This window comes from Podarcis cretensis, assembly GCF_951804945.1.
Source record: "Podarcis cretensis genome assembly, chromosome: 1".
In the NCBI taxonomy this organism is placed as follows: Eukaryota; Metazoa; Chordata; class Lepidosauria; order Squamata; family Lacertidae; genus Podarcis; species Podarcis cretensis.
Window position 1 is genome coordinate 47,370,368 of NC_137170.1, and position 15,839 is coordinate 47,386,206.

Genomic DNA, 15,839 nt, shown 5'->3' on the forward strand with positions numbered 1-15,839 from the left:
GGGTGCTTTGGGGTTTTTGTTTTTTTTAAGTTATGAAAAACTTTTGAAATGGATTATTACTCTCAAATAATACATTTAGGGCAGTTGATGCCAAAATGAAGGCCAGTCATGTTACTCCATACTCTTAATGAATTCCCACTATTACACACAGTATGAGTTATTTTAAAGCTGCTCAAAATAATCACAAAAAAAAAAAAATGTTTTCTGTATGTTTTAAAGAGAGGAAAACAATATTAACCCTTTTGCTGCCTTAGTTTATGGGCAACTGTGATGGTTGTTTTGCTTTTTACTCTTTCAAATGCAATTCAGTTTATACTTTCCTTATTGCTCCTGCTGCTGTTCTACTGCTCTGTTATCAACCTGAACCCCACTTTAGATATATACAGACAGACAGACACACACATATATATATTTGTATGGCTGGGAGATCTCTTTAGTTTGAACTGTTGAATAGTGATAATAAGCGATAATGATGAAATTAATGATGATGCCTGTTGCTTAACCCATGTGCTGATATATTCATCATACATGTCAGCTCATTTGGGAAGAGAAAGCAGGAAGGAAGAGGCAGCGGCGGCAGCAGCAGCAGCAGCACACACTACGGAGGACTTGTTCGGTTCCACATCCGAAAGCGACACCTCAACTTTTCACGGCTTTGAAGAGGATGATTCAGAAGAGCCTCTCTCAAACCAGGGCAGCAGCTCCCCGTCCACAAAGAAAAAGGGCAGCTGCTAAACTAACTAATCACACACAAACTCTATGAGCTACTTCCTGCCCTTTTTGCTACGTTTATTGTGGCTGTTGCATTCCCCACCCCACCCTGTCCCCAGTTAGACCCATTTTCACGTTTGGATGTGTACACTGAAAGCACAACAGTATAATATTTTTTTTAATAGAAAACTTACCTTCTCTTTTTATTAAAAAAAAAGTTTTGGTTATTTTATATTCATGATCATTCATGGCCCCTTCCTTTCTTTACAACCACTGAAATGTAGACGTCTTTAACAAATAAGTAGTAGAAGGCTAATTTTCTGGACTTTTAATATATATCAGCCAGATACAAAAAATAAAAGTACAGAAGGGTTGGACACCAGGAACCTGCCTCATAGAGTGTTTATATATTTATTTATATATTCTATATATTATTAGAAAAAAGAGACCTTTTGAGATTAAAAGAGAAAAAAAGCAACGAAGTCTACTTGATAATCTAACTATACAGAAAGAGAAACCGCTGTGGTATGGATAGTTCCCAGATGGAAAGGAAACTCAATCCCTTGCCAGTGTGACTTTTGCACTGTGAAAAGTTTGCATTTACTGTAGCACACTGGATTTTGTGACTTCCCCCTTCATATTCCTGCTGTCCTCACCTTTAACAGTTTGAAAAATAAAAAGGCAAGGAAGATCAACAAAGAACATAAAACTGAGGAATTTCTTGCCTCCTTATTTTGGACACATTTGTCTTCTGTAAAGAATGCTTCATCTCTCCCCCACCTTGGCATCTTTTTCTAGCCACTGCTTTGTGTTTTACGTTTCGCTCCTTTACCTTCTATGTTGTGGAAAGACATTTCCAAGCACAGGGATGGAATACAACCATCAAGTCACAGATTCTGCAAAAATGAAACAAAGGATGTGAACCTTGAAAGAAATGAAAAGGAAAAAAATACCTCACGTTTCTTTTACTTTTTGAAAAACAAAAAAAACAAAAACCCATTTAGTCTTATTTTTGATAGCTCCTGTTGAAATAAACCAAAGCAATACTCACTAATCTTCAAAGGGCAGTAGAGAAGACAGAATCTCTCTCATTCCAGCACCATGGAGCTGAGCAGCAGGAGTAAAAGGTATGTTCCAAAATGAAGTATGTTTCATTGTTTGTGAAATGGCTGCACTTTTAAGTTTGTCCCAAACTATTCTGCATTCTTGTTTAAAGAGCACAGTGCAGACATACTGGCTAAGTTTGGATGATCATATCAATTTGAAATTGCTTTAATATCCTGGCTTGTTCTGGTTGGTAACCATAGTTTCCTGGTTCAGGTGACACAATAAACTATGATTTATTAGAAGCTTCTTTTCATTGCTCATGCTACAAACGGAAGAGCAAAGGGGCTGCATGTGTAGGCAAAAGAGTAGTTTATATCTTGGCTATAAAGGTGGGATATGATCATCATAACTGGGCCAGCACTCAAGTACGGTTAGCTTAAAATAGGTTAAGATCCTTAAAGTGCAGCATGGATAAGCACTATGTTTGCATAGGGACAATAGCATTGTGTTGTGTTGTGTGATGCTTTTAGGTATTTATAGAGTTGACATTGTGCTGGGACATCTTTAGCTCTGACCTAGACAATTGTAGAGTTCCCGAGAGGAATTCATTTAAAAGCCTGACTTTAAGATAGATGTAGGTTTGAAAAAGTGTCATGGTGTATATATGTATGTGGGGTGCATGTGTGTGTGTGTGTGTGTGTGATCCATATTTTATATTAATGATTGTTTCCTGTTATTATTCTACGAGGCCATGTTACTGCTTGCTGTCCCCTTATAATAGATTAGTGATACTTTGACTTAACATAGGATGTTCTTCTCTAGGGAGGGCTGGGAAATATTCCTATATGCCAGTCAGTATACACCAGCCTTCCCCAACCTAGTGACTTCCTATGATATATTGTAACTCCCAACAGCCCCAGTCACCATTGCTGATGGGAATTTTAGTGCAAGACTTCTAGAGGGGTCTCATTATGGAAGGCAATAACAAACTAAATGGGCCAAGGGTCTGACTCTGTGCTTCTACGGCCTTTAATTGATAATAGGATTATGATCAGACCATATCTTTGTGTGTTACTCCCGTATATACCAAGTTCCCAGCAACAGCTACTGTATTATGTATATAGCATCATTGGTGCTTGAATGTTTGCAGAACATTCTAGAGTGATAAAGCAAGAACTAAGAAAAGGTGACAGTATTTAGAAGGGACTTTTGGAAGGCAAAGTTTTTGTGGGATGTGGAGGTGAAGAACTTGTAGCCTAGTATAGAGCAGTGCTAGGGAGCGCGAGTTTGAACTTGGGTTGTGGAAGCACCACCCTTCATTTAATAAGTACAGAAAAGAAAGTCTGCTCTGTTTCCCGCAATACAAAATCTCATTATTGCAAGAAACAGGGGGGCAACTTGCACCATCTGTTCCAGCCTCCTGACTTGATATTGTCTTGCGGAAGGCGATTCTTTTAAAATGAGATTCAGAAACCATACTAATAAGTACACAAGTAAGTGTACTTGGAAGCCCTCAAGAATTGGTGAAGTGACTCCCCCAGGTGACCTCAGTTTTTATGGCCCTGTGGCCGATCAGTCCAGGCACGAGCTTCAAAGAAACTCTGCCCAAACCGTCCAGTTTGATAGATAGCCTGTGTATCTATGCGCATACCATCCCCTCCCAATGCCTCACTTTCTCAAAACAATGTCCAGCATCAAAGAAGGCACCCAGCATTATCCTCCACAACTGATTAAGGCAGCTGTGTGTGGGGCTTCACCTCCTCCCAACATTCTCAGGACATTAAAGACTGTTCTCACACCATCAAAAACTTAACAAGAGCGAGGGAGGGAGAAGGAACAGATGCAGGAAGGGTAACCATGTCAGGTCACTAACTCCTCAATACAGTTTGTCTTCCAGACGCATTTCTCATACAGATATCTCCCAAGGCCAATGCTGTAGCAATTATTCCTCCTCATTTTCTTTCTTTTTTGGCACTATCAGCTGTCTTCTCACAAATCATTGAGTTACGGGGAGCAGTACCTCCTGATACACCATGGAAGTTAATGGCAGATGGGTGGTAATCTGATCCTCTCCTAATATTTGCCAACTTGATAAAACATATTGCCTAAAAGCACCCCATTTTAAGTACTGTGACTGTAGCAAAAATAATTTTATAACTATATATAATGAGATGGTCCATAGTTTCTGCGTTGGACACATATGTGGTGAGGGCAGTCTATGTGGTTTCACTCTTACTTGTTTTCCCTTTCCCCCATCTATTACTCATTGTTAGAAGTTGTTCAGATTTGCTGTTTTTCAGCCTGTGGCTGTAGTTCCATAGATACAGAAAATCATTCCTGCTAATGCCTGGAGCGGATCAGATAGTTGATAAGCATAGCCTGTAGAAGGGACACCATCTGTGCTAAATGCCTTCTGTGCCTGCTGTCATATTTGAATCCAGCAAATTCTTTTCATCATCATCATGAGAGGCAGGGACAAAACAAAATTTGCAATCTGAAAGTTGGAATAGGCCTAGGTATGGTTCTTTGGGAATTTTGCTCATTATAGTAATATCTGCCCTCTGGATGTTCTGCTCCTAGGTGAATGAAAGGTTACAGCAAATGTGCAAATGGAGAACCCAGAATGGGAAAGGAAAACACCAGACAGTTTGGGTAGGGTCAGTTCCTTTACTGACAGGTAGTCCAAAGGATAACGCAGCTCCTTAGCTTAGCAGTTATATTCAACTGTAGCATAAAGTAATCCTACCTCAGTCTGTCCCAAGAGACAGCTCATAGCAAAAGTAATAAAAAGTATTTCCAGCAATTTGTCCTCCTTGCAGCATTCGGTTCTAGCCAAGCAACAGGGACCGAGGCAAACTTGCTATAAACACAAGGACATTTAGATTGTGCTGAGCCACTCTCTGACTCACAAGTTTGCCGACTCACACTTAAGCAGCTGCAGGTGTAGGACAAGCACACCCAAATCAACCCTCTTGTCCTTTTTCTCTGTATGCATAAACCCACATACACTAATAGTATTCCCATAAGTGTGGTGTCTGTTATTTGCTGTAGAACCCCAAGTATCTCAGCTGTTAATAAACCTTTAAAATCTCCATGGTTGTGCAGATACGGTTGAAAACATAGACTGGGCCACAATCCAGCCCATACTTAAGCCCATTGAAATAATTTGGTTGAAGTACACTAATTAAGTAATGGATTGTAGGTACAAATGGAACCACAATCCAATGGACTGCATAAATATATATCCTTACCAATATACTCCCAGTCAGAATCCCACGTTCATAAACTCCCATTGTTGATATTTCCAATATATTTTTCTCCTATTACCACACCTTTTTTTCTCACTTTTTGAAAAAAAGAGAAAGAAAATATTGAGTCAATAACAAAGGATGTAAATTAGGTTCATTCAAAATAATCAATTTTGTATATGAGCATAGAATTGAGTTAACTTGGTGAAATGTTTGAATTTGGCTGGTGCACAGTATGAAAATCCTTTCTTACTCCTCTTGGTTTCAGAATTCAATATTGTCCTTCAGCAAATGTTTCAATCATGAAGTGTGGGTGTGCATGTGTACATGTATACAGAATGGTGATGGTGGTGTGATGTACTTTTATGAGAAGTAGTCATTGTGGCTATTTTTAGCAGCTCATAGGCCGAGGTGTTGGTGTCAGCGTAATCCTGTAGCAGGAGATTTAGGCCAAGGATAAACTGCAAGTTTTTCATTTGATTCAAACATAAACCAACACAGCTATGATTGCCATTTATGGTTTGCAGTCCTTAGGTTTGTAGTCACAGAGTTGTCCTGAACTATAGCATTGCCGTTCTTTGTTGCAGCGAAGTGTATAGTGCTGGCTTTCATCTTTGCTCCTAGAGGCAATAAAGCACAGGACTCCTGCACTTTTTTTAAAAAAAAAAATAGTTGGAAAGTCATCAGGAGGAGTTTTCACCTCAGCAGCCCTGTGGCACATCCATATATACTTGCTGAAATTCACTCTTCTGTGCAACTGTTTCAGGCATATGAGCACTTTCATTCTTGTTTGTGGACTCTGTTCAATAGGAATACACTGAATGTGCAAAGAGGGGGTGTTGGAGCAGTGTGTTCTGCCTGTTGTATGAGGGTTGCTTTTTTAGTTTTCCCTTTCATTGCCTCTCCTTCTGCAGATAACGGGCCTGCGCTCACTTAGATTCTGAATCCATCATCTTTCAAGAAAACTGTTGGAAGAAGCCAACCAAGAATAGCCAGGATGTTCTGATCTTCCTCTCATTGCCTGATCCTTTCATACCTGTGTCTCATCCCACACAGGAGCCTGGACTGTGGAACGCCTGCTGGCACTTGCTCAGAGAAGTCTTGGGGATTCCCTAAGCTTGTGCAATACAAAGATACCCTTTCCATTTTTTTTTTTAAAATCCCTTTCTTTTAAGTGTTGTATGAGTTTGTGTGTGCGTATATATATATATATATATATATATATATATAAAAGCCCAGGTCAAACTGGAACTGATTTACAGTAGAAGTGACAGTGACTGAAAACAACAAACAAAATGAGAGAGAAAAAACCTTGACAAAAAATAGAACAAGTTATTTTATTTATTTGAATATTTAAGAGAGAAAAGTAGTGCTGATGTTGCACAGTATTTTTGTTTAAAATGCATTTAACTTCAAAATTTAAAAGCAATTCTTGTGAAGAGGGGATTTTTCCCTAGAGCGCTTAAATGTAAGATAAAGACTGACTATTTGCTTTCAGGTTAATTTTTTTTTAAGTTATGAAAATAAAGATAAACTCTGCTTTCTCTTACTTTAAAGATGCCATTCATACACACGCTGGGTGTTTTTTTTTTCTTTTCTTTCCCCAAACTGGATGTGGTAAGTTTAAAGTTGTTCTGGCTTATTTTCCTGAATGTCTGCTAATCTTTCCTGCTTGGTTGTATTGTATTAGGGCAAAAGTCAAAACTTTCAACAAAATATTTTGAAAATGAAATGCTGGATCTTGGACAGGAACTTTGGGTGTTACCAGTTCTCAGCAATAATGCCACTTAAACTAGGTGCTTATAAAATAGATTTTGTTGTCTGAAAAGAAGTTGTTTTCCTGCGTTGATTATTCTACTCAAGAGCTATCAGCAGCTATCAGCTGCTTGCTGTAGTCCACAAATAATGTAAGCAAGACAAAAAGAAGCAACCGGGACAATACATCTGGAGAGAAACCTTTTTCTTTACAACTGTTCTAAAAGGCATTTGAAATAATATTTGGGAAGAGGTAGAATATTAAAAAAAATCTTTCCAGGAATAGCAAAGTTTATACAGTTGGATCTAGTCACAGGTCATAGTTCTCTCCATAGTAATTTGTTAGGACCAACATGTGACATGCTGATAGCTGGTGCTTATGTGACAGCTTTTAAAGAGTGATCCCTACCTATTCTGGGAAGGACGTATGAACATGACCCCAGGTTCCAATTGATCCAGAATAGTTCCTGGGAAAATCCAATTGGAAAAGCCATTCTGATAGAACTTTTCAGTGGATATTTGCTTACCAGATGATGTCAAAAAGTTGATTGTGTGAGCCTTCGAATTGTACTGTGCAACAGTGGCGTAGCGTGGGTTGTCAGCACCCGGGGCAAGGCAAGTAATTTGCACCCCCTAACCCGTGGATTTGCGCCCCCTAACCCGTGGATTTGCCCTAACCCCAGATGTTGCGCCCGGTGCGGCCGGCCCCCCTGCACCCCCCACACTACGCCACTGCTGTGCAATGTACTTCTATGCACCTTTACTTGGAAGTAACACTCGCTGAGTTAAAATGTGGCTTACTCCTTAGTAAGTGTGCACAGGAGTCTGCTATACGATTTGGTTTTGAGTAAAGGTAATGACACCATCCCCATACAATTTAAACCTGAAGCCTTCTCCTGAAATTCTTAGAGCGATCCTGCTCTAGGAGGACTGAGCAAACCCAGCCATTGTGCATTCTCATTGAGCTTGCTCAGGAGTCCAGGGGAGTGAAACCACTTTGAAATATACAACTGTACAGCAGTGGTGCTATGAATTTTGCATGCTCAGTTGTTCTTTCAGGGATGCTGGTTGTGGGGGCAATGCAGAATCCAGTCTGGAAAAGCATCAGACATGTTCAACTCAGTAGGTCAAATCTGCATCCTACTGAGGAGCTGGAGCTCCAGAACATTGCACATTAAAATCAATGGCAGAACTTCTATTAGGGTCAGTGACAGAAGACCCATTTAGACAGTCACCTCAATGATTTCACTTGGAAATCTGCAGACTACCTTATGCTGCCATTAAAAACAAATGTTCCCATTAGATGCAAAATGCACAAACTGTACTAACTTGTGTTTTGTGTTCACTTAAAATCAACTTCCAAGGCGCCTCCTGTATACTTCTCTGTAAATATTTATTTACCCAACCTTTTTTAAAAGGAAAAAAAATTGTGAAACTGCAATTGCTGTACATAGTTTTTAAAGGTCCTCATTGTTTACAATGCTGTCCTCCATACTGAAAATAAAACTTCCTTCTCTACTTATTTTTGTTTGCTTCCCCATGTGGTAAAATATTATTTCAGTTTTCAAAAAACAAACAAACAAAAACCGAAATACAAATGTTTAACATACTTTTTGTTTTGTTTTGTTTTCCATTGGTATTTTGACTTTGTCCATAGTCATAGTCAGCGGCTGCTGTGAAGGTAGAGAAGAGAACAGGATGTGCAAGGCTACCTGATGTTGTGTCTGACTTTTGTCCGTGTGGCTCACTCCTGCTATCTACTGTGGCAGTTTGACTGACTCCAAGGTTTCAGGCCAAGGTCTTTCTTAATGGGAGATGCAAAGAATAGAATTTGGGGTCTTCTGTAGGCAAAGCAGCTACCACTGAGATGCAAGGCAAAACTACATGTTCCACTGGGCATGAAAAGAAATAGCATGGTTAAGCTGACCAGTTTTATTTTGAAGAAATAAACCTTCAAAAGGCCATTTAAAATGCATTCTGGGAGCTCCCAGGCCCAGATTAGGGTCCCTCACTGGATTCCCACTGAACCCCCAATTACTGTTAACTCAAAGATTCTGTCAATCACACCTTCAGGGGCAGCTGGGGAGATTCTCAGTGGGAAACTGGCTTGGAGTCCCTAAAGGCCGCTTTTCCTTCGAAATAATGCTTGTTCAATATGGCTTGTAGTCTGGCCCTTCCACAGGTGTCAGTCACTCCCAGGAAAGCCGCAGCAGGTTATGCACAAACTCCAGTAGTTTCTATAATAGGGAACTAAGGGGCAAGGGGCAGAGTCCTTTGGAGAAAACTGCACGAGAGTTGCATGCTACAGCTATTGTACATTCCCATACATTTCAGTGGGCTTTCAGAGCAGAACTTCCAGAAGGATTGTGATGAATCATTAAAGGTTTAAAGCACAATGCTTAAGTCTTTTGCTTAGGAATGCTTAAGCCTTCATCGGTTAACTAGGACATTAGTCCTACTGAACTCAGCGGGACTTACCTCTGAAGCAAACATGCTGAAGATCAGACTGACAGAATCAGTCTACGCATTTGATTACTTTTGTAAGGTTGATGCACAATTCATAGAAACTTTAAAATTGGTGTGGCAGCCTGATCAGTAGTATATGTAATGAAATGTAAAACCAAATAGAATCCCGCAGTAGTTCCTCTCTTAATGTGTGTGTGTAATAATAATAATAATAATAATAATAATAATAATAATAATAATAATTTATTATTTGTACCCCGCCCATCTGTCTGGGTTTCCCCAGCCACTCTGGGCGGCTTCCATAAAAACCAAAAATACACTAAAATATCACAGATTAAAAACTGTGTGTGTGTATCTATCTATCTATCTATCTATCTATCTATCTATCTATCTATCTATCTATCTATCATCTATATCTATCTAATGGCCGTAAGTTGACCTATAGTTAATGTACACTTGATCCCCTTTCAGATTTAAATGCAGTTTGGTGTGCACAAAATTTAAGCCCATTGTTACACTAGAAAGCTCCCTATGAATAGGAACTTCCATTTCTCCTCCAAAAGAGGATAACCACCATGTAAACCACTTTGCCGGCATCTCTTTAGGCAGAGCCCAATTTTTCTACTAGCCTGATTTTTTTTAACTAGCATAAGCGCTAAAATGTGAATTTGATTAACGACCCCACAAAAGAAAGCATCATATTCAGTAATACCAAGTTCTAAAAATTCCTCCTCCTCTTTCATGAAAAGCTTCTATATTTCAGGATAGAAACTCCTGTAACAGCACTGTACTCAATATCTTTAGAAATACTTGACTGCACTAGTACTGAATGACCTACAGATGAGGTCCAGCTAAAAACTGCTACGGAAACAGAGATTTATTGTAAGTACTGAAAAATGAACAACAGTTTGAAACAGCCTTTTGTAAGCCATTGCTTGATGTAAGAGATGCAAAACTTTGGAAATTATTCACAGGTGTTAGTCCTTGTCTGATAGTTCTGCCTAGCAGAGTTCTGCCTGTAGAGTTGAGATTTAGCTACAGAAATTTTTTGTGTTTTGTTGTAGAGGCGATTATTATAGTTCCAGTTCAAAACCAGTGTTCTCATCAGTGCTTTTGGTAATACTTTAAAGTACAGTTTGGTGAAATGGTGCTGTTTTTCACTCTGTCACTGCTATGTCAACATTAATAGGACAGATGGGGTGAACTGTACCGTGGTACCTCAGGTTACATACGCTTCAGGTTACATGCGCTTCAGGTTACAGACTCCACTAACCCAGAAATATTACCTCGGGTTAAGAACTTTGCTTCAGGATGAGAACAGAAATCGTGCTCCAGTGGCGCGGCGGCAGCAGGAGGCCCCATTAGCTAAAGTGGTACCTCAGGTTAAGAACAGTTTCAGGTTAAGAATGGACCTCCGGAACGAATTAAGTACATAACCTGAGGTACCACTGTACTTTAATCAGCACATCTTTTCAATGGTCCCTTTGTAGATGATATATCTGGTGAACTGGGTTGAGTAGTCCCCCCCTCGAATGTGCCATCAGAACTATGCCAAGTATTTCAGGACATGTAGCAACCTGAAAACTTCTTTCCTCAACTCTAATAAGACCTGCTTATACATTATTCGTTTCTCGGTAGCAAGTTCAGTGACTAGACCTCGAGGTCTGTTATAGAGGCCAAATTCCCTACACCCCATCCTGCCATCCAGCCCATTCCCTTTAGGGAGACCTATTTGATAACTATTTTTAAAAGTCTAAATGTACCAGCACCCTGAAATCCTTTGTTAACTAGAGTTTACAACGCAATCCTAACCCTACTCCCACCCCTGGTAGTGCAGCAATAAAATTGCTGGCTCAGAGCAGCTAACATCATATAAATAATACAATATGCATAAAAACAAGCAATCAATCGATTAAAATGCATCCAAAATTGATTCAAATAATTTAAAGTTAAAGTTAAAACTGGACAAATGACAACCCCCAGGTTAAAATTGAAAGCTGTTAATACTCGCCAGGACCAACTGTTTCCACTGATATTATAAGGACCTGTGAGCAGGCTGGGAAACCTCCCTCATGCTTGTTCTTATACAAAGACAAAAGAAGTCAGACTGAACCCTGACCAAAGGCCTAGCGGAACAGCTCCGTCTTGCAGGCCCTGCGGAAGGATGTCAAATCTCGCAGGGCCTTGGTCTCTTGTGAGAGAGCATTCCACCAGGCTGGGGCCACGGCTGAAAAGGCCCTGGTTTTGGTTGAGGCCAGTCTAATCTCCCTGGGGCCTATTGTTATTTGCAGACGGTAAATGATTCATATTCATATCTACTTAGAAGTAAGACCCACTGAGTTCAATGGGGCTTTCTTCCAGGTAAGCGTTTTTATGCAGCAGAAGCTGCTCTTTCATAACAATTCTGCCTGGTATAAAAATGGAATTCACCGCATGCTTGCAACCTTTTTTCTATAGTAGCACCAGGAACATTAGAAGCAATCAGTCCTGATACAGTTTTCCGAACTTCAGGATGAGCTTCGCAGCCCCAGCCATCTATTCGCTAATGGCTTGTGCTAAATGCAGATCTTGAGGATCAACTGCTAGTACAGAACTAAACATGATAACCATATCTTGCTAATGTTCTGTTTCTAATGGAAGCAAACTAAATTGGTTCTAATTGAAAAGAAAAGGGGGGAAATCAATAGATCATTCTCTTTAATGGGAAGTTAAATTTTAAACATTGAACTCACATCAAGTGGTTGAAATAGTCTCTGAAGGTAAATAACTGAGCAGAACTCAGCACAGAATCTTCTTATTTTGGTTTGGCCTTTATTAGACATGGGAATTAGAACAGTGCATTAGTATTACCATCAGGTGTCAGCAGGATTAAATGTAAAAGGTGGAACTATTGAACAGTGCGTATCTGCATGACACAAACAGTTAAATCATCATGTGCACATGCTAGTTATGTGTATTGCTGTACTTAGTTTAGTTCTCAGTTTACTAATTCTGGGAAATTATAATCTTCCCCCACAATATAACACGACATGCCACAGTAAAAAATGTTTCTGAAGTGTGTTGCTTAGTACTGGAGTTGATAGTAAACAATATACCATTTTCTAAGAAAGACACTGCTAGAAAACTGGAAATAAGATCTCCACCCCCTGCTTATAGGCACCCATTCAAATGTATTCCTATCATTTAATAGATCAGCTGTATGTTGTCAGGCTTCTTCAGAGCCCATGGGTAGAGAATCCTCCTATGAAGTGTGTTAGCACATGGTCTTTGCATCCCTTAATGTTTTGTGTAAACCTACAGAATTCTCTCTCTTGTAAAAGATATAACTGCAAAGCATTGTTCAATGACTCTGAATTGAATGAGGATATGCTGTCTAATTCTGAAGGTATGTTTACACCAACCTTCTCCAACCAGATGCCCTCCAGACAATTTGGACTACCATTTCCATCATCCCTGACCATTGACTCTGCTGGCTAAAGCTGCTGGAAGTTGGAGTCCAAAACCACTAGAGGACCTTAGACTGGCGAAGGGTACTTTACACAAACAAATATAGGTTCAGACAACCTGAACTGCAACCTCCCCTGGAGGTGCTATGTGAACTCTTCATATACGTTATTCCAAGTGTTTTCAGTTCAGTATGACTCACTGACACATTGTTGACCTGGTGCATAGAAAATGTGATGCACTTGCTTACATTCGGAAAAGCTTTCTGACAGAGCTGTTTGGCAGTGGAACAGACTCCCACGAGATGTGATGGACCCTCCTTCCTTGGAGGTTTTTAAGCAGAGGTTGGATGGCCATCTGTCATGGATGCTTTAGCTGAGATTCCTGCATGGCAGGGGGTTGGATGGGTCCCCTTCCTGCTCTTAAGATTCTACAGTTCTACTGTATTGAATCTGCTCTCTCTCATTTCATAAGCAACCACTAAATAAACGTAGGAATGTAATGTAAACGTCAATGTAAGAGCCATATAAGATCTGCACATCCCATGTCCACATAACATCTAATAATACAAAACTAATCACAGTATCCCCTACAAGCAGGATATATTTAATCATAAAATTAGGCATATTGTCAATTGCCATATGTCTTTTGTGGATTAAGAAGAACATTCTTCCAGTTACCTTCCTTCTTACCTCTTCCTCCTCCCAACTTTACATAAATATTTGAATCAATGCTAGCTTTTTCCGATATAGGAAAAGCCACTACAATAAATCCCTTTGTTTCTTGTACGTACAAAATCTGTAGACTCAATGCAAAATACCATAACGAAACATGATGTGTTTCAAAAAAAACTTGAAAAGACAGAAGATTAAGTATCTGGGTGATCTTTCAGTTTCAGAAGGTCGTTGGGCTAGTTCCAGGTGAGAGTGAAATGATAGAGGATGCATTTGGAACTTTCTCTTTCATTCATCAGCCAGAGAAGCCATTGCAGTACATGGGCATAGATTCATTCTTTGTAAGTATTACCTTAAATCTGTCTGTCTGTTGGGCAGCACTACAAATCATGCACACACACAATGCTGCCTGTTTGTACTAACCCAGTAAGGATGAGAGAGAAGCTTTATTGCATTGCATTATAGCTTTATAAGAAGTTTAAAGGTACATGTGTAGTTTATGGGAAATGGTGTTGTTTATTAAGTATTGTGGGTGGGGGTGGAAAGAACCACAGCCAGTCTGCTACCCTGAATTTTGAGCGTACCATGACCGTGTCGTTTTTGCTTGGCTGCACATTTTGAAAGGGTTAGTGAGCTTGCAAGTTGATTGAAAGTTCTGTGGTGTGTGAACTGGCCAGGCTGAAAAGCCTGCAGCATATAGGGATGACTTCCTGAGCCCCTGAAGAAATTGATTCCCCTGATGAAGTTTGCCGAGGGTGTCGTGATGGGTGAAAAGGGGGTACAAAGGGAGCACCCCCTTGTAGCTCTTGCATTGCGGTAATTCACCCAGCCTCTCTTCCTTCCTATCAACATATTGTTTGTCTGCCCGTAGCCCAGCAGTCAAGTACAGTATAGCAAAATGCCCTTGCAGAGAGGTACATTCAGCATGAAAGATTTGCCCAGAGTAAGTTAAATTTTATGTACTTTTGATTTGTAGTATCTTATAAGTTGGAAGAGGCTTTATTTTCAGAGCGCTTACATGACAAGCTTAAATTCCAGTTTTACATATCAGTCTTCCTGCCATTAAATCCCCTTGCTTTGCATGAAGACAGATTTCTTCCCTGTTGGGATTGTTAAGCTGTCTAACTGCCTTTGGCAATTAGCAATTCATTCCCCATAATGCTTTGCTCATTGTAATATGTACTCTGTGTGTCTCTGTGTGTGTGCGCGCGCGTGTGTGTGTCTTTATCTGTGTTTTCTGGAGGTCGCAGTGACCTAATTCACCCCCAGGAATTGAACAGTGTTGGGCGCCTTATCTAGTGCATTAACAAGCTGATGCATCAATATAAGGTCATTTGAGTGCTTCCCCAGCAGATTTCATAGGCAAGGAGCAAGCATTTTGCCTAGCAACTAGGAATGTCAGTAAGGGGCAGTTTGGTAAAAGTTGAGGCAATGCACTAGGTATTTAGCCTGACAAGGAGAATTATAAGGAAGCCATGTTATCAACAGATCTCAGGTTAAGGCTCCAATCAATAATTACTGCATGCTTGGGTCCAGGTGTCAGCCCTGCATCTTTAATGCAGCAGTCTGATGTCCTGGTGTATTTTTTAAAAAAATATTATTATTAGTAAAGGCTCTTCCTTGCCAGGATATTGAAGGTGAGGCAGTTCTTGGGTGTGTAACTCAGCTTATATGTTAGCTGTTTTGCATTTCCTAGATCTAGGCCATTAAAGTTGGATGGATGCAAGTTTTGTTTACATTTGTACATGCACCTCCCTGTTCCTTACATTTTGTCCTGAAGTTCTTCCTCTTGCACTGATCTGTTTCCCTCTTTGTGATTTCTTGTGCATTCTGTCTTGTAAGTGTTCCAAGAAGGGTATAATTCTGAACTGTGCTACTGTATTTTTCTCAGGACCCTTGATTCTTTCCTGAGGATTTGGTTTTACTGAATTATCTCCAAACTTCTGTGTAGTGCCAGATGTTTTTATATCTTCTCTCTTCTCTCTTTCCACTTCTCTCAGTTTCTCATTTCATCACTCTTTAAGTTCAGGTTCTTTACATTTCCACATCACATTTATTTTTTATTTTAGAAGTCCCCATGAAAATTCAGCAACATTTTAATGTGAATTTATCCTAATATACACATTTTTGCAAAGCCATTTCCCCTTATATAATGCATATTTTGCGGTGAAAATATGGCCAAGATTCCTACCATGGAGTCCTAGTTTCATGTGCATAGTTGTTGAATACAGGGATCTTGCAATGGGAATCACAGTGGTTGATACGGAAATTGATAGTTGGTTGCATTTTGACATGGAGCTGTGAGCAGTGTTGAGCTGTTTAAACCCTCCAACAGGGATGTCTTGGATGAAGATTTTTTCGAGTGGTTTTCAGCCAGTGTGCCTTGGCACCCTGGGGTGCCTTGAATGGTGGTTGGGGTGCCGTGGGCAACACTGGCCTCTGTCCCTCTTTCTTTCTCTCCCTCTTCTGATGCTCTCTCTTGCCTTTGCCTTCC

At 40.0% G+C, this 15,839-nt stretch overlaps 1 protein-coding gene across 2 annotated transcripts in view; it reads left to right on the forward strand.

Annotated features, from left to right (window-relative positions):
• The window catches only part of DPF3 (double PHD fingers 3), a 182,529-nt gene that overhangs the window by 146,772 nt on the left and 19,918 nt on the right, over window positions 1-15,839 (forward strand). The window contains exons 9-10 of one of the 2 annotated variants that reach the window (XR_013842367.1): window positions 536-1,838; window positions 5,921-8,283. The exons of the other annotated variant lie outside the window; for it this stretch is intronic. The gene's annotated coding sequence lies outside the window, so the exon portion shown is untranslated. Of the gene's footprint in view, window positions 1-535; window positions 1,839-5,920; window positions 8,284-15,839 lie in introns of those variants that run through there. 2 annotated transcript variants of the gene reach the window in all.